Below are 25,101 nucleotides of genomic sequence, written 5' to 3' on the forward strand. Positions count from 1 at the left end.
AAGATTAATATCTAGATAGTAAAAATTTATTTAGTTAATTAAAATTTAAAAGAAAACATTAATTCAAGAGGGCAATTTTCGCTCAGAAGCATCGGAACGTTCTAATATTAGTACGACAAAGCAAATATTACTTTACTTTAATTAATTTTGCTTGTCTTCTCTAAGAATTTTTTTCCTACAAAACGGCAATTTTATGTCTGCAAGTTACAGTAAGCAATGGCATCTCTCTTTATGGATTTAAGACTCGAATGAGAAGAAATAAAGAAGATTCGACCTGATTCGTATAGCTTAATTTCATTATTAAGATTTATTCTTAATTGTATAGCAAAGATAACATATACATGAAAACTGTATTTAACAACGCAAATGTATAAAGCTAACCAAAGAAACAATGAAAAGTTTAGTTGACAATGATACTGAAAAATATTTTTAAAATATATTAAAACTAGACAAAAATATTTTATTGAAATATAATTTATATCGCTGAAATGGTTATTCCTTGAATTTAAAAATGATTTTTGTGCAATAATATGATCTGAATTTACTGAGGAAAATATTTTTGATTCCAAATTAAGAAATTGCCTTTTTAGTGAACTCCTATCACCACCAATTTCTAAATTTGGTAGTTACTGATGATTTTTCATCATATATGTCTCATCATACATGACGCAATTAACGGATAGTCTGTAAACATTATCAGGAATCACCTGTCCTTTCTTTTCATTTACTGAAAAATTAAAATAGTTATCCAAGGAGAATACAACGGAACATCAAAATTTTCTGTATACAAGCTTGAAATTACATATCCCGATTACTTAAGTTTGAGAAACTTCAAATAATGCGTATTAATATAATGGGTTATTATATATACAAAAAATCCGGGAATATGAACCCCTTCTCTCATACCATTCTTAGAAACAGATTAAAATTTTTGTTTAAGCTGTTTTGAGACATGCGCTCGAGAATCAAACGGAAAACAGCAGTTTAACTCTAACAGTTACGGATTACAGATAACTTGCAACGCTATTTATGGTTTATCATTATGAGAATCACATTTCAATGAAAAAAGAAGTTAATGTTGCCATTTGTAAATTCAGAAATTTTTTCTCTGTAATCGTAATTGCTAGGGAATAACTATCGTTTTTCAAATGATTTTTGAGCGCGTACTTCAAAATTTCATACAGTTTCTGTGAATGTTATGACATCTAGGAGCTCATAGAGGGGATAAATTTTTTTAATCGTCCTGTAAATAAAAAATTATAAATAACTTTTGATTATGAATTAATATTTGATGAATGCTCCTCACAATGGAAGGAGTATGGCACTAAACGTATTTCAATGAAATCTACCTCAAAAAGATACTAATTTAATAATATTTCATCTTATTTTAATTTCATTCCTTTCCAATTTATCTAAAAAAATTCAACTAGAATTTAAACTAGTTAAAAATAATATTCTGATAAAATTTTCTCACATACAAGAAAGATAATAATTCCGTGACTGATAAAAATGAATTGATTTTTTTTAAATATATTAGTAATAGTCACTTATTGAGAGATATGTTTTCTTTTAGAAATTGATATTCAATTAGATTTTCTAAAAAAAAAATATTTACAAAAAATAAGTCGTACCAGTAACAAATTACTCAGAACGATTAAAATATTTGCATTCAATTATGTTTCATAAGTGACAGAAAAACGCATGCTATATAATGATGAAATTAACTACAAGATTACAATTTGTGAAACGTTATATCTTTTTATTATCATTTCTAATCTCAACAAAGATAGAAAACAAAAACACTCTTAAAAAATGAGCCTACTGATAATTTTTGTGCTTTTTACAAAAGATGGTGGAATTTAAAATGTTGTTTAGATTTTCGATATTTAATGAGTTCTCATAAATATATGTATGAGAACATTTCTCCTATATATTCTCATTCGTGATCACTCCAGCTCTTTTGGTGAAATCCATGGATTCGCCTCATTCATTCTGCGATGGATTTTAGCTTGAAACTGTGGCTTTAGAATTATTATGCTGTTCGTAAAACTGTTGAAAGAAAAATCCCTCGAAATATTTCAAATAGAGTTCATTATTTCAAAATAGCTAGCAATTAATATGCCTTAATAAAGCTTTGAATTGAAAGCATGGATATAAGTAAAAAATCAGTGCAGTCATAGCGTAGGTTTAAAAAAAGTCCATCATCTTTTTCTTTATATCAATTAACATGAAAGCGTCATCGCCAAATAATAGATCAATGACAGAAACTTCGAATCGTGCTCAGACGATTTGATACAGGCAGTTGACGACATGTCAATAGAACCACAGTTTCCAATCAGCCACAGTTTCCAAGCTCTCATCAGAATGCCCAAAAATTTTGGGATAAGAAATTGTTGAGTCAAGTACGCAAAAGGCTGTCAACTACTTTAACATTCTTGCCCCTTTACAACGAGGAAGATCACTAGGACTGAAACAAAGATGTCACACTTGAGTCTGTTTTGAATCGGGAATCAATCTCATTATTTCCGTGTTCAATCTTTGTAGTGATGACACACATTTAAAGTGAAGTCAAAATAGATGCTTTCGAAACACAGAGGCAGGACAGCCGTGTTTTAGGATAGCCAAGGTTGAACTTTTTGCAGCAAAGAACATTCCATTTCCTTCCTAAGGATTTCGTAAGAAAGTTTTGATGATCAAGAATGCTATTGATTCATTACTTCAGCTATTACTTCAATTGGCATGTGGGATTCATGTCAATTGAATCCCTCATGTTTCAGCTCAAAATCAAAATCTGATCAAATCATTTCACTGGGCGATCGATCCAGATCTTGCACCTATTGATTACCACTTCTTGGCCCATCTGAAGACCTTCTTGTTGGGAAGACTTTGAAGAAGAAATGAAAACTACTGTCAATAATTCAGCAGAGATCTATAATCATTATGATAAATGCAAGAAATAGAAAATCAAAAAGTTAATGTTTCCTTACTTGCTTTGCTTTTATTTTAAAACAGCCCTCGTATTATAAAAAGTTTGGAGAAAGTGTATTTATTAAATGAGGTAGAACCAAAAAGTGCATAATAAATTAAATTAATCTCAAATTGCACACGTATCGGAAAATAAGCAAAACAGGTATTAAAAAAATTATATTTTTGTGGAAAAAAAAGAGAAAAGGTTCAACGTGATGCGTAATAAGCAATCTTATGTAAATTTATTCGTCGTCAAATTTGTTTGTTTTCTATTCAAAAGATAATAATACATAAAATCTATAAAAAGAAGTATTGTAAAATTTTTACTGTTTAATAGACTTAATTTTTCTTTAGTTTAGATATTGCAGTTAATGCAAGAATAGGGATTTTTACATCTGATTTGACAAAGTTAATGGTTCTTTGGTTTCGTGAATTCAAATCGGCCATTACTGTTCAATGTAAATCTTGGGGTTACATAAAGGACAAAGTGTTTGCAAAACCAGCTGAAGATATTGACAATTTAACTTCAATGATATTATGATTGATGTTAGTATCATAGATGCTGTACCTAATGTGACAACCGAAATGGTGGATAATACTTAGCGAGAATTGGAATACCACTTTGATGTTCTTATAGCTACAAAGGGTGCTCACATCGAAATTTACTAGCGTAAAAGGTTTTATTAAAAACATTATAAACGTCTTTACAATATATCGAAACAACCCAATGCCAAACTGATATTTTGTAATCTGGGAAAGACTTTGTGGCATGATTCTACTTGTTGATCTTTAATTTTTTATAACCATGTTACAATCGGGTAACATGCTTGTTGAATCTAAGTAAAATGCATTATTTTAATGTTGGAATGAAAACCACATTTTACATGAGGAATCAGGAGGTGAAATGACAACACCGCGTAAAACAACATACAGTTAATAGTTCGATGATGTATTTTTTAAGCAAATGTGACTTCATATGACTAAGCTTTATTAGGCATGCTCATGGACATAATGAAGAAAACAAGTGTAAGGTAACTAAAATAACTCTACCTTGACTTCTATCGTAATTTAAAATTAAAACCACTTTGTTGATGGAGTCATAAATATCAAATAATGCTTACAGATCTAATAAATGTTTTTTTAATTAATTTTTTTTCATAAAAAATTTTAAAATGATAATTCAATAGTATTACAGCTTTATGCATATGTGTATATCTTAACAATATGTCCCATAATGGGGCTATTCGTTACATGCAATATGTTAGCAATAAAAACAAATTAAATATATTTATTACTTTGTATGGTGCAAAAATAAGCTCATTTATAATTTCATTCCTATTAATGTCTGAAATACATCTCCATTTAATCGGTGACACTAGCATTATGATTGAGGCCAGCTTGAATTTTAAGATCGATTCAAAAAAAACTCGAAGAAGCCTTTTTCCTCCGTTTAGATTGATACTTTTTTTTTCTCTCGGTAGTTTTGACCGATGTATATGTTAAAATGATATTAACCGCCATGAGCTCCTGGAAATGCTTCCTGTTGAACTCGAGGCCCTTATTTCTAATGAAGGGCTTCCTTTTGATATGAAGGGATTCACTGTTTTGTCCACCATTTCGTCCCAATGTCTGCATCACCCAAATGAAATATTTCAGCTGCGAAGAACGGTGTCATAGAATTGAGTTCTGTAGAGGAAATGGGATCCGAATCTTTTCATGGCTATTCCGCATTCAAGAATCAATCAGGTTACTTTTTGAAAGGCCCAAATGGTTGCAACTTATATCATGTGTGCTTTTATGTTTCTTGGCAAAAGAATTCCTCTGTATTTTTTTATGAATGCTGAATCGATATAGCACTGATGATTGCTCTCTGAAGAACCTTTCTTTGGTGTCTTTTGAACGTTGAAACACCTACATTCATTTATTCATTTCTTTCAGGTGTATTTGAAAGAAAGCAATATTTAAAATTTGTCCTAGAGAAAACTGAATTGCCATTAGCCCATAAAAAGGTGTCTTCCTTTGCTCCATAATACCTTTTCTGGAAATGAATCCTTGTTAATCCAATCTCGTCACCCTTGTAAATACTATCTTGACACAAGAATTACCTAATACTAGTTGATACTGTATCTACTCAGGCTAGCCGACGACAAAGTGAATAAGGCCAATTGAAACGTTGACGACACATTCAGTCTGAGAATTTTATTTCACTTTTTAATTGCGTGCTGATATACTTCCTTAGTAGAAACACCATAATATTTTTTCTACGTACTGTTGAAATGCCATCTCCTGTTCAGGTGTGAAAATCTGAAGAAAATTGACAACGTTTGGTACAATTGATTCTGTACCTGAAATAAAAACGATTAATTATAATTTATTTGCAACATTTCCTAGAAATATCTTTAAAAATTATTTATATTGTTTATTTATTTCAAATTTTAATTTGATTATTTTTAAATTAGTGAAAATATAAAATTATGTTAATTACACTAGCAGTTTTCTTTTACTGCGGAATCTCATGAAATTTATTTATAAATTTTATTGAAATTATACATTTTATTGGAAATATAAAGTGATGTTAATTAGACTAGTAGTTTTCTTTTACTGCGGAATCACATGAAATTTATTTCAGCAATGAACAGCTATCACTTGCTGTAGAAATGTTTCTTATGCGAATGTACCCTAACAGTGACATAATTAGGGCGCGGCGATCAGGCCAAGTACTTTGCTCGCCTTTACCAAAGGACGCAAAATTGTTAAATAAATTATTTGAATTTAATAAAAAAAGTATTTTTTTAACCCTTATACCCCAAAACTAAAATAAAACTTCTTAAAAACGAACTCATTTTAATATTTCTATTTATTCAGCTATCTAAATTAATTCTAAGATTCAAGCTGCTATTTAAGTTCTTTACGCAAACATAGACAAAACGAGTCGTGAAAGTTGGAAAATACTTTTTTATTAAGGTAAATATTTCTCCATAATAGGAGCGAATCATGGAGTATTATTTGATAAACGTGAAATCTGTCTTAATATAAATAAAGCTCGAAAGATCATATTTCTGTTCACAAAACATTCTTATCAATGAGCAAAAAAAAAAAAAAAAAAAAAAAACGATTAATGCTTTGAATTGCTAAGAAATGCTATGAATTAAGCTGAATGAGAAGAACCGGCGGTAGTAAATTTCATTAATAATAGATGAATTAATAATATAGAGATTATAAGAAAAAACTTTTGTGTGATGATAAAGGCTTGGGCAGAGAAAGAAAGGGGCAATTTATTTAATTATATTTTTGTTGCTTTTGAGCAGGAAAATGAATTTCGTTGTAAATTCGTATCAGAAAAACAAAAAGGAAACCTTGACATTTCCCCACCCCATAATATTTTCTTGCACTTGAAAACAAATCCTTCTAAATAGCTTTTGAGATACATAGTTTTTTTTTTTTATTATTATTTTCCAAATATTCGGATAATTGTTTCTCATCAAGTTAAATCAGTCAGTAATCATCAAATCTGTTTAAATTTCAACAAACGAAACTACTTCATTCTATGTAGAATTATATATTTTTTTTAAATTGTTCAAATTGGAGAGGAAACTGTAAACTCATTGAAAAGATGAGTGTTTAAATTTTAACTCGCTGAAAAAAAAATTTTTTGTTTTTCAAGAATAGGGTAAAAGATTTAGTAACTATCTTTGTGCGAGATGTTGTCTCTAATCATTAAAATTTCACTTCAATTTTTATTAATTAAAACTAATTAAAGCATCGAAAAATTGCTTTAGGTGCATGTTCCCGTTCTCTCAAGTTTGGCAACAGTTTGCCTGCAATGTGGCTGAACAATTTCCTCTTTTAGTATTAACTGATGGAACTTTATAATAAACAGGAGGCTATTTCATTAAAAATATAATAATATATAGTAAAAAAAATTAAATCGTTTCTATTGATTTTAATGAAATTTTATAATTATTCTTCAGAAAATATTTGATATATTTATAGATAAAACACTAAAAAAATTTAATTAAATTTGAACTGATATTTTTGGGAAAATTGTGATATGTTAGAAATATATAAAATCAGTATGTATTCAGAGCTGGAGAAAGCTGCTGAGGGCCTCTGGCGCTGATATTTTTGGAGAGCCCTCTCTGAAATAATCCCATATAATGTACATTTCGATCTGTCAGTAATTACGTTTTAAAATATAGTTTCAAAGGCTTTTATTAGATTAATCTTTGTTAATAGTTGCTTTTCTAACTGCTATATTACTTACTTTTTATAAATAGTTAAATGAGGAATATTAGTTGAAAAATGTTTTACATATAATTACTTAAGCTTAACTTGAACTTCCGACCGTCATAAAATTTTCTCTTTTCCGGGAAGGGGGGGGGGAAGTATAATGATTTTATTTAAAAGATGGGGATAAGGCGCTGTTTTGATATTTGACCCGAGCGGCGTTTTATGTAGGTAAACCTCTGATCTTTATCTCTCTTTCTTTTATAGTTTCTCATATCAACTTTAAAAAGAAAATAAATAAAATTAAAACTTACTAGGTACAACAACTAGGGGGAACAAAGGAAGTTTATATCTTGATTTGTATGAGAAGTAAAATATAGTGTGACTGATGACCAGACCATCCAAGGCAAACGAAAAGAAAATTGTAAATAACTGTCCAATGAATGTTTGCAGGCAGTTCGAAAATCGTTGAGGAAGCCAAACGCTATCAACCAGGGAGAGAAAAGTTAGTTTTAACAGACAGTTAATTTAAAACCACCTGCCCCGCCCTTTCCTATAATTTTATTTAGAAAGCGAGCATCAATGAATTATTCATAAAATAAAAGATTGTTATGTGTGTAATAATAACCAAATAAATAAATATATCCTCAAAGAATTTCTTGAATAAATGAATTATCTGTAAATCATTCTGCACTAAATAAAATAAAGCATATCATCTAATAAACGTGTAATGCTGGGATCAATTGAAAAAAGTTTATATAAAATTCGGATAGTGGTGATTTTCGGAATAGGCGTTGGTGACTCGAGACCTAAGGGAGCTCAAATTCTTTGTCGCAGTGTTGAGCTGGTGGCATCTTTTTTACATTATAGACTAGTTCACACAAATTTTTCCCCTTACTCTAAAAAAAAGACGAAGAAGAAGGAAAGAAACAGAATAAAAATTAAAATAGTCAAACGAAACCTAGGAATAAATATGAGTAGAAACGAGAAATAAAAACAGATTAATAAATAATTTCCAAAGCAGTGATATTTGGGTAAGATATAAATAACAATAAAATATTGGGGAAAAAATTGTTTTAAATAAATTGTAATGTGATTAGCAATACCGCATGATTTGAATCTTATTATTAACTGAAGGAGATATGGCGTACCAAGAAGATGATCCAAATGCTTTTTCCTCTGGACAAATAGACAAATGTATTTTATTTATTTATTCTGATTTACAAGAATGCTGTGCTCTTGCGCATTCTTATTCAACTCAACTTCCGTTCAAATTTCAAAACATTTTTCTAAGGTTTTATTCATTTCAAATTTGTTTCAAGATTAATGGAGTCCAATTGGCTTTCGTTTACTAACTCACAAATCAAAAATTCTCATAAAATAGAGAAGAAAAAAGAAAGCTTGACCTTATGTCGAGGTGTTGACATTGTTTTGTAGAGATTTCAACGTATTTTAATTTCCTGTCTGATCATATTTCCATTACAACTTTTTATTCTCATAATATATTGACACTTTTTTTACTCAGTTTTTGAAGATAGTCAGTTTCATCTTTGAAGTCAGTCATCTTTTGAAGTGTGGAGACAAGCAAATACAGTTTTAAAAAAATTAAAAGTGCAAAATTTTTACATAAATTATAACAAAATATAATGAATAATAGTTAAAAGATGAAATGATAATTTTAATTGTCATGTTTGTAATCTACTTATTTTCATATTTCATTTCATATTTTTAAATGAAAAAAAATATGGATTACTTTTTTGATTCTATAATAAATAAGGAATATATAGTTATTTGAATTCTCCCAGTAAGAGATTTCTAAAAAAGGTATAAGCAAGTAACCTTCAGATATAATATTCTTAGAACTTATTTCATGGGTTCTTAGGATTATTTCCCAACACAAAAAAGCATTAAAATGCAGTTAATGTAATAGTTTCCATCAAAATATATATTACAAAAAAAATTAGAAATTTTTTATTATTTTAGCATAAGAATCATATGGATGGTATTTAATATTCAGCAGAAAAAAATTACTTTTAGTTCAATGGTGGAGTTTTTATTAAAATAAATCCGTTTATGGAAAAACTAACATTTATTAAAGCCAAATTATTGATATTTAAAAGCCGCTTATTTAACCTTTTCTCAATTGTAAGTTTATTTTTAATCCTTTAGTTTCTTTCGTTCTCTCCAACTAAATTAGGATATTTTTTCCTTTTATTTTCTACAAAAAGTATTTAGATTCAGAAAAAAAAAATTAAGAAGCATTGAAGCTTAGTGCATTATATTGAAGCAATGAAACATATTAATTCTATAATTTTTGAAGTATTAGTCTTTTTAAAAATAGATACGCGTTATGAAATGATACATGATATGTACAAGATGCTCATAATTGCAATGTTCAAATCATAAATTGTTTCGGCAAATTTAAGAACTGTCACTTCATTTAACACGAACATTTAGTTCCTATTAAGAAAAAAGTTTGGAGCCTTTTATCATTTTTTATGTTGTAAAAAATACGCATTTTTTTTTAGCATCGAATATTTTGAAAACACACCGAATTCTTCATAGAAATCGCAACTTTAAATAGGAAGTTTAATATTTTTACATTTATATATTTTAATCCATTTGTGTCAAAATTTAATGCTTTTTTAGTATGCGTAATGCATTTTTTCTTTAATTATTCGCATTTATTCAGTCTTTAAAAGTGCTGGATATATGAAGAAAGAATATATTTCTTTTCTACTTGTGGTAAGAGTATCCGAGAAATAATGAAAAGTCGCAAAAATTGTGGCCATTGTATTTAGATTACTAGAAGTGCTTGACATTTATGATACGAAGGGAAATGGAACAATGGATTCTCAATACAGATATGTAGCGATGTGTAAGAGAAGAAAAAAAATCGAAGATGATAGTAAGGAAGACTTTGTACATAGAGGAAAATAAAAAGCTAGTGTCAAAACATATTTGCCTGTGTTGGATATGCTATGCTTATATACTTCCGAGGCGTCTTTAAGCGTAAAATGAATTCAATATTTTGATTTTGGGTTAATTTTCCGAAAAGAATCAACACTGAGATTAAGGAAGCTGCTGAAATATTTAAAGAGCAATAAATAGCAAAGCTACAGAAGTATCCCCATTTTTATTGTTGATGATTGTGCGTGGTAGTTCTAACTTAAGCATGTTCTGAAAGCATGCGTCGAATTTATGCTTCCGCCTAATAATTTTCCATAGTTCAGAAATTCCACTATTCTTGATTCTAAAACTGATCGATCCCAGAAAGCTCGTAGTAGAAACCTCTCAGCTGAGTCATGAACAATTTCTTTTTACTGCTGCATGACCTGCGTTGCACTATTACGTGCAAGGACTGCCGAGGTCAAAACTGCAAACTCTGTTACCATAATCATACAAAATTGGAAAAAGTTAATGTTATAACATAATAAAACCAGAAAAATGTAATTATTCTGCATTATCTCGATAGAAAAAAAAATTAATGACTACGGTATTTGTAAAAAAAAAAAAAAAAAAAAACGAAAGTTGTCTTGCCTCAACTTTCTCGCACACTCTTCAGTAAAAGTCTTCTTATCCCACAACAAAACTGTGGACTTTGGATAAGACCGCGAATGTATTCCATAGCATTCCTTAAAGATTTGGTTCAAAATTCAATAGTTATCTACATTATAAAAACTACATCCGTGAGCCAAATTTTATCTGCTTAGCTTTTTACATTTTGTAATTACCGTGTTTTCGAATTTGCACTCGAACAACCAGTCAGACAGACTTCCTCTGAATGGATTTCGTTCAAAATTTGGTTCAAAAAAGTGCTGCTCATTTGAATTAAACCCATGTACTAAATTTCGTCCGTATAACTCTAAGCATTTTTCAAATATAGTAATTATAAAAAGACTGCGTGTTTTTTTTTGTTTGTTTGTTTGTTTTTTTTTACTCGGGGAGGTTTAAAACGTGGAGATTCGAGTTCGAATTTTTTGACATGAGGAATATTGTATATGTATTGTATATGAGGAATTGTATATGAGGAAGTAAAAAGTATATTGAAATGTAACCAAAACATTTTTTTTCACTTATAAATTTCTTAATTTATGACTAATTTACGTTTTACAGTTAATAAGTTTTACGTTTCCAAAAGGTTATATGCTGTTTAGCATTTAGCCATGCTTTGATTTGAAACTGCTTTCTCTTCCAGAATGAAGAAATCGAAAGTATTCACTTCTAACAGAAGTAACAAAACAATAATGCATTTCGAATGTTTAACTAAGTAGTATTTATTTTATTTTTATTTTTTTACATTTCAACTTTTACAGTTCAATAAAATCTGCATTTTTCTGATATTTTTTGATATGCATATTGTTACAGGAAAATATGCTGAATGCGTGCTTTAATCTATTGTAATTCGTTACAGAAAAATTCATAATTTTGATTTACGAAAAATCTTGCTGTTTTTTTAAATCAAGATGCATCTATTTACTTTTTTACTTTTTCGATGTTTCAGAGAGGTTAGCTAGCTAGTTAGTTATATATTAACGCCTCGTTTTAAAGCAACACTAGAGTTATTCTGGGACGGACCTCGTAATTTTGAACCGCGTTCAGATGAAGAGAACGACACCTGAGCTGGTACCCCCTCTCCAAATTCCACACCACACCAGCGGGAGGAAGTTTGACCTCGACGGATTTAACGTGCACCAGACCCGCTTATATGGCGGTTTTTCAGTGAAATCGAGTCTCGAACATGAAGCCCTCCGGTTCCGGAGCCGAGACTAACCTATCACCAGGCCACCGCGGCCCATGTTTCAGGGGGGAGTAGTTAGGTGAGAACTCAAAGAATTATTTAACGAAAATATAAATTTTTTACCGAATTACAATGGACTATTATTCAAACTTTAAATGCTTTGTACTTTCCCAAAAGATTTTTGACAAAGATTCCAATCCTGACTACGATCATTGCTGACCCTTTCTTTAGTTAAAATTTTCAAAGATGTGTCAATAAGCTAACTCCTACAAAAAAATTGATTGCATTCTAACGGAAGGAATTTTTAAAAATTGGATGAATTCATTACAGAAGCAGAATTTCTTTGTAATTTAACAGCTTCGGTTAAATCATAGATTTTTTTTATTCATTCTAAATACTCAGCCATTTTTACTCCGAAATATTTCTCACCTAATGAATGACATCGGCTGCAACGACGAATTTCCAATGAGGCAGCTGTCTAGGTCAAATCGCTTTGAAACTTTATTTTACTGCATGTCAAATTAAAAAAAAAAAAATAGAAATTCTATGAATGATAAAATATTAAAATAATATTAACTATCTATAAAGAATAAGTGATCATCAACTAAATGTACAAACATGGATGCCGGGAAATCTGGAGCAATAATTGATAAATAAAAACATATATATTCACAAAGTTAATGAAATAAAAAATTTAACCTAGAATCAATCATCAACATGTTAAAACGTGATGAACTAAATTTATCATCTTATTGAAAGAAGGGCCTCATAATGTGCTCTTCTTGGAATGTAAAATATCAAAATCTGCCATTGAAGGTTCGTTCCTCTTAAAATAAAATAACCTACCGTTCTCATTTTTTTTAAGAGCTGTTTTCCTCTTAAAGCCGACGGCAGATGGCACCACGAGTCATCCTCGTTTTATCGTTGACAGAAAATACGAATCAGTTGTAAACATGATCTCCTAACATGCCGGAAGCAAGTCAGATGTCTCACGGAACGGGTTATAAGGAAGGTATTCTCAATGATGTAGTTCCTCCCCCAAATTTCATGTAATTTTTTTTTTTTCTGTCTCAGTGGTAGATATGAAAAGGTGAAGCAGCCTTCTCTCTTTTTTATTAGTTTTTAATTTCTCTGTCTTAGATCGCGTGGTTTTTATTTCTGTAAACACTAGTCATATGTCTGATATGAATTTTGGTATTTAATAATAACGTAGTCATAGTTCTTCATAAGAATTCTGCCGCTAGTACTTGGAGAGTAATGTACGTACTTTTTATTTAATGAATTGCGATATTTATTAACCCATATTATTATTTTCCCCCCTATTCAAAGATTCATTCATGCCTTTTTCGGGTTGTTTTCATATCAGTTGAAACAAATTGCATGATGGGAAGTAAGCTAGTTTTTTCTCGCGGTTGATTTGAATTCGCGTTGCATTGTAATTTATAAGAATGATAAAGTATAATTGATATGAATAAATTCTTTTTATTATATTATTCCTAAAAGTATTTCCTAGAATTATCCTTGTGATAGAATAATCTGTGTCCGTAATCATTTAATGCCTCGCATTATCGAAATATTATGAATGCAAAAACCTGTATCCCACCGATCTAACTTACGAATTTTTTTTTTGTTTATTTTTTAAGTATATTGTTTAGTTAAGAATAAATGCTCCTTTTTTCTATGAACAATTTTATTTTTTTATTAATTTTTTTTTATTCGTCTTCGTCTCAAAATCCACGGAAGATCCTCAGAGGTCTTTCAGATATAAAATCTTTCTCGTTCTTCTAATTAATGAACTTTCTTTCAAATTAATGAATAAATATAAAACTAAAAATGACTTATCAAATTTCCGTACATTGCTAGGAGAAATTCGTTTATTTATCGATTCATAATAAAGCATTTTTCCCCAAAAATGAAAACATTTTATGCATGCCTTAAGTGTGTATTGTAATATTTTATTTTTATTACTTAAATATAGTTAATCAAACTATTTGCTCAAATGCTATTCATTCTCGTAGCTTTAAAAGCCTAAAGACGTGTTTTATGTCACGTGAATTTTCGCTTATCATTTGTAAATCATAATTTTGCAAATTATTTAAGGTTAGCCATGGACCAATAATACTCATTTGGAATAAAGATTCGTGATTTATATTATTAAGATTTCTGCCTTTTAAATTCATTAAGTGAAATCTCTTTACAGAACTTTATCAGTTATCTTAAATTTCAGATTGAAATTGAACTGCTGATTCTTTTATTCTTGATAGAAAAATAAAAAAGATTTTGTGTTTTATTACAGTAATACTTGAAAGTTGATCGATACTGTATACATTTTAACATTCATTTTTCGTGAAGAAAACAAATGTTGAATTTGTAATAGACAATAAAATGTGTCCTTCTTGAATGTAAAAGATTGCTTTTCAGTTTATAATCGAAGTATTTATTAAAGGAATAGTTCCAAATGACATGCGGTGAAAAGTTTCTGATTGTTTCTTTAAGATTTTTATAAAATAAATTTTTTTTTCAAAAGTGAAATTGATTTTTCCCACTTGGGTTCACAGAATTTGCATTAGATATATTAAATGAACTGTTTATATTAAATGAAATGAATCTTTATGCCAAAATTGTGGATTTCTGTCTAATCCACTAAGAATTTGTTCAATGAAATAATTCTCATCAAATCCGTTTGCGCATTCTTGGTGATGAAAATGCAATTATACTTTTAGAAATGAAATTTGACTGATGAATTTTCTTCATTATGTTAAATAGTTCCTTAAGAATAAATATTTTTTTGACAATATGCATTTTCATTTTAGGAAATTCTGCATTTATGTTATCAAAATTTTGGAAGTGATTCATAGTACTTCTGCATCCGTTCTTCTGCAAAGTGAAAAATCGATTGAAATGCATATTATATATTATTATCAGCTGTTTTTCATATAAATGAAATTTGGCGACGCGTTTGGTCCATAAAAATAAAAACATTTGAATCAAAAACCTTTCCCTTCGACTCAGAATATTTTTAAACCTTTTTCTCTTCCTTTTCTACGCAGATGTAGAGAATCGGGTTTGAATAAGACAATTTTTTTTTCTCCAAGAGCCGGGACATAATGGTCAAATAAAACTACTTTTACTATTTAAACTAATTTTAAAAAGATTAATGTCCCATTAGTAGTGAAATAATATTTTAAAGATAATATCAGATTTAAGATCAGATAATATTTTAAAATTCATGTTTTAAAAAATCTTATTTTCATTTTCTGGTTAATTTCTTAAAATTTAATTCCCCTTTCTTACGGTCATCAAAATTTATTTAAAATTTATAGATTAACTGGTGATGAAATTTTCGAAATATTTAAATAATGAATTATCATCAAGATCACAGAACCGTAAGAAATTTTAGAATTCTAGAGCATTAAAAAGCTTATAAAAAACAAAACAAAAAAAAAAACCATTCCTTGGATTTTTTTTTTTTTTTTTTTTTTTTTTTTTTTTGACTTTGAAATTGTCAATAGGTTTTTGAAACAAAAACTAACAGTACTCAGAAATATCAAAATTGCATTGACTGTTCCTTAGGGTGGAACAAAAATGGCCTTCAAAAATTTTTTTTTAGATTTTAGTTTAGTAATAGTACAGAAAAGTTTCCTTTTAGGTTTAAAAACAATTTTTTAAAAATTGGTTGCAATATTGCATTATCTTGAAGTGCTGCAAAGTGCTTGAAATTTGTAAAAACATTGAAAAAATGGACATTTTAAAATTTTTCTTATATTTTAGTTTGTTAATAGTGCGGAAAAGTTTCCTTTTAGGTTTAAAAACAATTTTTTTTAAATTGGTTGCAATATTGCATTATCTTGAGGTACCGCAAAAATCCGAAAATTTGTAAAAAAAATTGAAAAAAATGGGAATTTTTAAAAAGGGCCTTTTTCTTCGATTTTAGTTTGATAACAGTGGAGGAAAGTTAGCTTTTAAGTTCAAAAAGAATTTTTTAAAATTCTGATTGCAATACAACAATAATTCGAGGTGCTCCATAGAGCTTAAAGTTTGTAAAAAAAATTGAAAAATTACAAACTTTGATAAAATATTTGTATGAATTTTTCGTTCATATAATGTTACAAAAGATGATTTTAAATACATATATAAGCATTACAATCGGTAAAAATTATTAATTATAAAGTATAATAATAAAAAATATTGTTTATGTCAAATTTGGGTTTCTTACTTCTGTATTCTTAATGATTACAAATGTCACAGCTGCAAAATGTTTGTTTCTACTTCAATGCCATATTAAACTATTTTTTTAATTAAATTTTGGCATATTCACAGGTGAGTCAATTTTTGCTCTTATGTATCCTTTTCTTGCGATTGAACCACAGACATTTTGAGCCGATTCGGCCCCCGATTTCACAGCTCTTTCCACTGCTTGCATGTGACAAGGAAGCCGGGGAAAATCGATAACTGAGTCCCCAATAGTATTTGGTTCAGCTTTAGATGTCTTCTGTATAAAGTCTTTGAGAAAGTCACTGGGAACAGGTTTTAGCAAGGGTGGTTCAGTTACATCATTTTCAAGCCATAAGATCATATCGATGTAATCCTTTGCATCGAAGTTTATCATTGGAACTTTAAATTTCCTGACTCTGTCTTTACTTTCTGTTGTAGATTTAAAGATGTTGTAGATCACTTAGCATGGACAAAAGGATATTTTCTGAGGCAGCGAAGTACCCATTTCTATGAATAATCTGGTCTATAACATTCTTGAGATCGTCAGAGAGATAGCGTGAACATGAGATAAGGTTAAAAAGATGTTTGGAACCATAAGTGCATGAAAGTTTTAACTTAATATTAAACCACACAGGCACTTGGTAGTTATCTCTTGTCTTTTTGATGGATCTGCTTGGTTTGCCTCTTTTTGTAAAGTACACTGTTGTTCTTCAGCATCCTCATTGTCACCAGTAATCGTTTGTGATGCACTAGCATTTTTTGTCCGTTCTTGATTATACTTAACTATTTTCTGTTGTTCTTTACTCTTTCTTGTTTTTTTTTTCCTCAAAGAGCTTGTGATAGGAATATGAATATTACCTATAACCATTTTCCTGTTAGAGCGTTGATCGTTAAGAACCATTTATTCCATAATTGGCACTTTTTTTTTCTTTTATACAAGTCAGCAATATCAAATAAACGTCTAGCTTCTTCTCAAAATTCTGTGAGGTTGGAATCAAACTTATCTGAACTTTTTCTGTTTTTAGACTTTAATAAATTCCTGTATTTAGCATGATAAGCTTTTATCATTTGTGAAATTCTTTTGCTAGGATCAGCGGGAATAGAAGCTCTTGACCATATTTGTTCTATTATGGGAACTAAAGTGTTACATATTTCACTCACAGAAGGATCCTTCTCTGAAGCAATTTTTAGGTTATGTCTAATATAAGAGTAGCACTAGATTCGTAAGTAGTGAGTTCAACTTCAAGCAAATCACTAAATTCCCCCAAAATAGAACACTCCGATATTTGTCTTGTCTTCACTCATTTGGACTGAGCCATTTTTACTCTCAGCAAAGCACACAAACTAACAAATCAGTTACGTTATTCAGTTACACAATAGACGGTGTGGAGTGGCTAATTCAACACGGCAAAGCTACTGATTTGAAACCAGCTTTGTCCTTGTCACTGGACGCAAACAAATCTTCGCCTCCCCTCAGTAAAAACCGCTGCGGCGGCGACTCAGTGTCATGCCAATGGAATAGTAAAACTGTTTTTATACTTTTATTCATATGACAACGCCTATTTAAAGCTTTTTATTTCATAATCAAGGCACACAAAAATCCTTAAAAGTTTGCAAAAAGTGTGTTTTTATGAAACTTTAACGTCTTTGCGGCACCTCAAGATGTACTGAAACATTTTTCATATTTATAATTTATTTTATCTACACCAAAAGGCAACTTTTCCGCGCTATTACAAATTAAAAATCAAAAATTGATTTTTTCGTTCCACCCTACTGTTCCTGTGCTTTCGTGTTCTCTTTTACTTTCTCGTATACAAAGAAAACATTTTGGGAATTATGTTTGTGAACACAAAAATTCAAAAACTAAAGAAGCTAGAGGGATGAAAATGGGTTCTCAATCTTTACCACAGGATGGTATTTTTTCTCTATGTAAAATCTGTTCTTTTGCATGTCAACACGAAACTCTAAACAAGTGAAATTTCCAACAACTCTCCACTGAACTTGTAGAACAAATTTTGGACCAAGTCCGACCAAGAGTATGTGAAGGGACTAATCAAAAGGAATGAATCCAAAACTTCTATTGTTAATTCTGGTTCTCATATAAATGAATGCTTATATCATATTACACTTTGAAAAAAATTGAGTCAAAAGACTTAAAAATAATTTTCTAATTTGCAAAAAAATTAAAGCATATGCAAATAAGTGAGTAATATTTTAAATATAATACGTGAAAAGATTTTGATTTTGAAAAACTTTATATAAGAATGTGCCTTTGTTAAGGCATTTGAAACAAAGTTCTTAGAAACTGGACGAAAGGATTTTCTGAAAACATAAAAAAGGGGGGGAGGGAATGTAATCCGGTTACTCGATAATTTTTTTAATTAAAAGACAGAAACGTAAACCTCTTTAGATTTTATCTATTTAGTTGTTTCATTCTAACCTTCTTGTTTTGGAACTATCTCATCCGAAATCTAATAGCAGAAGAACCAATCCTTTAATATATAAAATTTCCGAATTCATTATTTCCTCGTATTGTTATGTTAAAGATTTACAAACTATCTTGCTCACTATTCTTGAAATTTTTCTAAAATTAGGGGGTTTACTGAAGAAAATAAAAAAATCATTATCATAAATCAAAGCGGTTTATCAAGTTGGATGGATGTATTTAGCGAAATTTAATCTTTGCTTGAAAAGTAGCTGGAGTTCGCAACATTTTGATTGAAAAATAATATTTCAATTCTACTCCGCAAATGAGAAAGTCATCTGACTGAAAAATAAATCTTGTATTCTTAATGAAAATGCTGTCTATCTCTTGAGTCGTGAGGAAAGCTCTTCTCTTCATCGCTGCCTGAAATGATTTTTTTTCCCTAGTAAGAGATTAATTTTATCATTTAAAGAGAAGTTTTATTTTTAACCAAAAAAACGTAGTCAGCAGCACGTTTTTAACGTCGGCTTGAACGAGATGGAACAATCTTACTTTTGCCGAAAGATTTATTAATTGAAAAAAAAGAAGAAAAAACTTTATATTTTATCAGATATCAAGTTTTTGCCCATGAAAACCAATTCTCTCCCAAGATAAAAGTATTTTTTGTCCATTGTTTTCGTGCTGAATTGTACCACTTGAGACATTTCATAACACAGCTTTTAGATAACTTTTCTCTTATTTGAGGTTTTCATTGCTCCCTGAATTTGATTTTGCTCCCTTTAATGGGGGATAAATTTTTTGAAGTAAAATACATATATTTTCGTATAAAATAGTACTTCTGAAGCAGAAATATATGAATTAAAGAGTTTTGAATGTTGGTAGAATACTTAAAAGAGATATAAAGCTAAAACCTTTTGGTTTAGAAATTTATCAAATAATTTGCTCAAAATCTTACAGATAATTTAAGAAATATTTTACGTGTTTCCTTAACTAAGAAATAAAACTGCATTTCTATTCAGTCTTAAAATATCGGGATTCAACTACTAAACAACATGAAATTTTGGGTGTTTTTGCATTTTGGGAACATTGAAAAGCTATAAAATCGTTTTAAACGAAGGGATTACTTAATCTCCTGTTCAGGAACAACAGAAAGAATCTTTCAAGAAAATATTGTATTCCAAATGTGAAAAAAAAATTTTAGATTTTAATTTACAAAGTTTTCCTTAGATTTCATCCAAAATTAGAAACTGGGAAAATAGTATTTAAAGTTGTAAATAGGATTGAAATGTAAATTATGCAAATATAAAAATAAATATTACTCTCCAAGGAATGAAAGCAGAAATAAAATTCAAACTGTTTCATAAAGAAAATTGTTCGGAGACTAAGAATATAGAATAAAAAACATTTTCGATATATTTGTCAAAAATTGACTTTTCAATAAAGTCACCTACCTTAATTAAAACTGGTTAGATTTTGAGTTTCTGAAAATAAGATTTTTTTTTTGATAAATTATCCATTTTTTTAAAAAAAGGATTGAATTTTTTGCTGTTGAAATGACTATGCTTTTATATTTAATACTATTTTTAATGTCAAATATTACTATTTCTCGCTATTATTGTTTTCATTTTTTAACTCATTTTTTGTGTGTGATTCACTTTTCAGAAACAGAAGAATTTTTATAAATTGATTGCATTTCCCTAACTAATCCCTATTTTTATTATTAAAAAAACCTAGAATTAATAAAAATAGTATTCACGTGAATTTCTTCATTAAAATTGCCGAAATTTCAGGGGAAAAAATGTTTTATTCAAATAATTAATCTCACAAAGATGTGTATGTGTTTATTATTATTATTTCTGTATATTTTCTGGGCTAGCTTTTCGATATTAAAAATGGCTACTGACAAAATCATCACATTAAAATTCCCATTGAACTAGCTGCCATTTTTTAAACAGAAAAATATATTAAATTATCCCAGATGTTTTTCAAATCATAAATGGAAAAATTTAACGCATTGCAGTTTCGTTATTTGGTACTGCAGGTATCATTCCGGGTTTATTCATTGTCTTTTATGCGATTGATGAAATGAATTTTACGTAATTACCTCGTCCTAAGATATTTGTTGAATTTAGCCTCTAATTGCCAATATTTCAGATAGCAAAGACACAGTGTGATATTACCTAACTGATCCGATTACTAACTTAAAAAAATTACCTTGAAATTTCAATAGAGCTTAGTTCACCAACTCATTAAAAACTTGAATGCACTGTGTTAATCATTTCAGGAGTTTGTTTATAATAATTGTATTTCGTCTAGAAATTGTATGAAGCCAGTAAAATAATGGCATATTACACTTAAGGTAAGAGGCCCAAATATCACCTACCACGGTTTCTTCTTGATTAGGGCTAAAGCCGGAAAGAGCTACGAAACTTAACCCATCAGTTGTTATTTGTGGAAGTCAGGTGTTCCTTTTTTTTCTGGGAATTTTTCCTGCTTTTCTTATATGGTGAGTTAATAATCATACTTTTAATATAAATGAAAAAATATTAATTGAAGTTATGATTATGATGTTACTCGATATTTAAGGTGGATTTTTGTGAATACGGTTGCGATATTACGAATACCTACATCGTGACTTTCCGTGTATCAAAATGTCCAGAAAAACGAATAATGAAGCTCAGATCTATTTACCAGCCGATTTTTATCCGAGTTGGCAATCCATTTCCCCCTTGCTTCATTTCTTTTTATTGAGTTTCATATCCTATCAAAACATTTAAGTTTGGATCCCTTTCGAGAGAGTTGGTTTTATGCATTCATATAAAAATTCAAGAATTCAAATTTAAGCAAAACTTTGAAACACAATCTATTTATTTATAAAATCGGATTTTTTTAGAAATTATTTTACAACAATTTTTTTAGAGTTTCAAAGCAATATAATTTAAAACTTTTAACAGATAATTAATTAGAAATATATATAAAAAACTCTTAGGTGGCTGAAAAATCAGTTCGAATTTCTTAATCGTCCTTCGGATTGTTTGCTTCGGCGAACGCATTTTTTTTAACTGGATTTACGAAAAAAAGGAATTGGAAGTTTCGATTAAAATTCGAAATCGTCTGAAATGGGGCAAATGAAAGTGTTTAAAAAAATCATTCATAAGAAAGTGCAATCAGAATGAACGAAATAGATGTGTACGGTGCGAACTGCAGGACATCACAAAATAATTTCGTCACTTTGAACCGTTTAGAATTCTCTGTCATTATTTCTCAAGTATAATTTAGAATAATATAACAAAAATAATATGGTTTCATTAAAATAATAGAGTTATCATTTCTTACGATAAGATGTAATCTGAAGTTGATTGGAATGACTAAAATGATCTTATTAATATATCTACGTCTACTATTAATATATCTACGTCTTTGGTGATGATTTCAACGTTGATGAAATACATCGTATTAAAACAAGGGAAAGGAAGTAAATTCGATTTTTGAATATCTTAGAATTGCATTTTTTTAACATTTACATATATATATATATATATATATATATAATATATACCGAAAAATTTGAATTTAGAAATTGATAATTTAATTATTAGTTATTGATGAAAAATTAATGTTAGCAATTTCAAATAATTTAAATTTACTTTAAATATTGATTGCATTTCTTGTTATTGACAGAAAAGCGTAACGACATGGTGAGTGAGGTGGGATTGCGTTGTTGGTCCTTAAAGAATGATTCTAGGAAATTGGTGAATAGAGGATGTAACACCTTAGTATTAGAATTGTTAGTATTGTTCAGACATTTAAAAGAGCTTGATTTTAATTCGAACCATTTCGAGTGCACTGCCGTTGTAAATTTATTGAAATTAATATACTGAAAAAATTTCTCAAAGAAATTTTGGTGCCCTACAAATTTTCTCTCTCCTTATTCTTCAAATCATCCATTTGACCGTTCCTAATCAGGAACGAACAAACAATTCCTTCTCATAGGGAAAGGAACAGAGATGTCATGTTTAAATAGGGCACATTTTCATGTTTACATAAACATGCTCAAGAAAAATGCGCTCGGAAAAAAATGAAAGAAGTAAAAAATTTAAGTTTGTTTGCTTTTCATCTATTATTATTTTGATATTGAATTTAAGAAAAGTGTTGGCAGGATACGTTAACTATATTTACAAAAAGGCTGTACCTTATTTTAGTCTTATTGTATCTTAATTTTCATGTGTAATAAAGAAAGAATAATCAGAGCATAAATTAATCTTTATTTAAACCCATTTATAAGTAGGCCAAGAAAATAGAAAAAATGTTGCTGAAAAGAGTATTTAAAATTATATGTTAGAATTACAATTAATTTATTTTTGGATAACAGGCTAGATAAAAGTTTAATATTTTTCGGTACTATATTAATTCTCTGATTCAAGTAGTGGCTTAAATGGGCGATATTTGGGCTACGACCCATTTTACTACACAAAATAATAATCGTAGTTTGTTAATAAATATTTGGCAAACGGATTACATTTTTAACAATTTTCTTTAACTTCACAGGCTGTAAATATGGAGTATTTGATCGTTTTTTGATGCATTAGAATTTTTAGTTCTGTATACTTTAGGGTTTTATATCATAACAGCAAATATAAATCCATTCTCAGAAAATGTACTTCTTTTCCATTATGAAAATGTTAAAGTAAACTTACATTTTTCAAATCTAAAAATTTATTATTTTTTATTTCATATTAAATTGACAAAAATAATTCTGAAATCATTTAAAGCTTTGGAAATATATAGATTGAAATTCGGTTTAAATTGCGAAGATTTTATTTCTGTGCATAAGAAAGGAACGAAACATGACTCTTTCCAAAAGATTGAAATACAGTCTAAATAACGAAGATTTTATTTCGGTGCATAAAAAATGAGCGAAACATGACTTTTACCAAAAGTACTTTCTATAGCACCAAAAGGACAGTTGCTGCCATGTCAAGTTGATTCCATATGCAATTGACTGTTTATTCATGGATTCGAAAACCCTCCACCCTTTTGCGCATGCATTAGAATGCGTTTATTTAGTCAAAATAGGGGTGAAAGGAAAGGTAAAAGGAGATGTTTACATTTAACAATAGGGTGAAAGATTATTCGCGAACTTGGGAGACGAAAAATGCGGATAGCTTATAATACAGTCAAAAAAAGTACTAATTTACAATAAAATGCTTTAGGGCAATTTTTATTTACTGTAAGGCGTCTAAACATTAAATTATGATGAATAAATAAAAGATTTCTCTTCTTAAAATTTGGTAATTCACTTTTAACAAAATAATAATTTTTTTTTGTTAAGCACTTCTTTGTTATTGAATTTTTTTATAACAATTTGATATTAACTACCTTAGAAAATCTCGGTCACGTTTAATGATATTATATAAAATATTGTTCGTGCCTTTCCGAAGCTTTTCTGCCACTTGAAATTGCGATATAAGCAATCAATATGCAATGTTGAGTTAAAATAGAATAGTACGGTAAAAAACGACACTCACATACATGTGCAAAAAAAAATGTAGCGAAAAAGTATCTAAAGCAGCGGAAATCAAGGTCGAGAAATTTCAGAAATGCGCTCATCTTTTCGTATTTCTTCCTTTAGCGAAGTAGAACCTTCGAAAAATGGTAGTCTTGGGATACTGAAACAAACAGTATTAGTTTATTAAAATTCTTGATGAGACACAAACAGAGCTATTGAATGATTATTATTTTATTTAGGTTTATTTAAATCAACTGTATTCTGACTCTACAAACTAAATGTTTTAGAGTAATTTTATTTTACAGTTATAAAACAGGAAATGATACATAAACCAATCTGACGAAAGTTAAAATCATTTGATTCCATCGTCATTGATTGCAGCACGAATCATTTTATCTTCCTTAAACAACAATATGGAGTTTTTGGGAGAGTCTGTGCATTTATTTTAGCCTCTTAAATACCACAAATGCAACTGAACTATTTCTTAGTAAAATCCGGGCATTTTCCCCACTGAGATCCAATTAAAATATTCACGGCAATAAATGTCAAATTCCCTCCTGATTTTTATCTTATCGATAAATATATATCAATGAATTTCGTAAGCATTGTTTGAAACTGCAGGCACAACTGAAAGCTGAATATATGATGGCATTCGAACAATGCAAAAAATCTTCTCATCATCAACTGTTTCAAAAAGATCTTTTATGATCTCTTCTCTGGCGAAATCAACGGTTTGTAGCTTGAGTCCTTAACATTTTGGCTTACATATTTTCTCTATACAATCGTAATAGAAATTTGCTGATTTCAGATCAAAATTAATTCTGGAATGTTACATTCACCTTCTCTTAATAAACGAACATTTTGAAGATAGAAAAGCTATTTTTACTGAGAGCTACTCGATGCATTATATTTGAACTATGAGACTCGTTTATTAGAGATTTTTACTTTCTCTTATAAGAAGTGGAGAGAAAGTAGTGTAATAGTCAAAAAATTCGACATCGAAATTTTGACTTATCT

General features: G+C 29.2%; 1 protein-coding gene across 3 annotated transcripts in view; it reads left to right on the top strand.

The window, feature by feature from the left end:
- The window catches only part of LOC129958987 (ecdysone-induced protein 74EF-like), a 285,199-nt gene that overhangs the window by 86,826 nt on the left and 173,272 nt on the right, over positions 1-25,101 (top strand). Inside the window, exon 1 of one of the 3 annotated variants that reach the window (XM_056071753.1) lies at positions 13,002-13,025. The exons of the other annotated variants lie outside the window; for them this stretch is intronic. The gene's annotated coding sequence lies outside the window, so the exon portion shown is untranslated. Of the gene's footprint in view, positions 1-13,001; positions 13,026-25,101 lie in introns of those variants that run through there. 3 annotated transcript variants of the gene reach the window in all.

The sequence above is a fragment of the Argiope bruennichi genome, chromosome X1, assembly GCF_947563725.1.
Source record: "Argiope bruennichi chromosome X1, qqArgBrue1.1, whole genome shotgun sequence".
Taxonomy (NCBI): domain Eukaryota; kingdom Metazoa; phylum Arthropoda; class Arachnida; order Araneae; family Araneidae; genus Argiope; species Argiope bruennichi.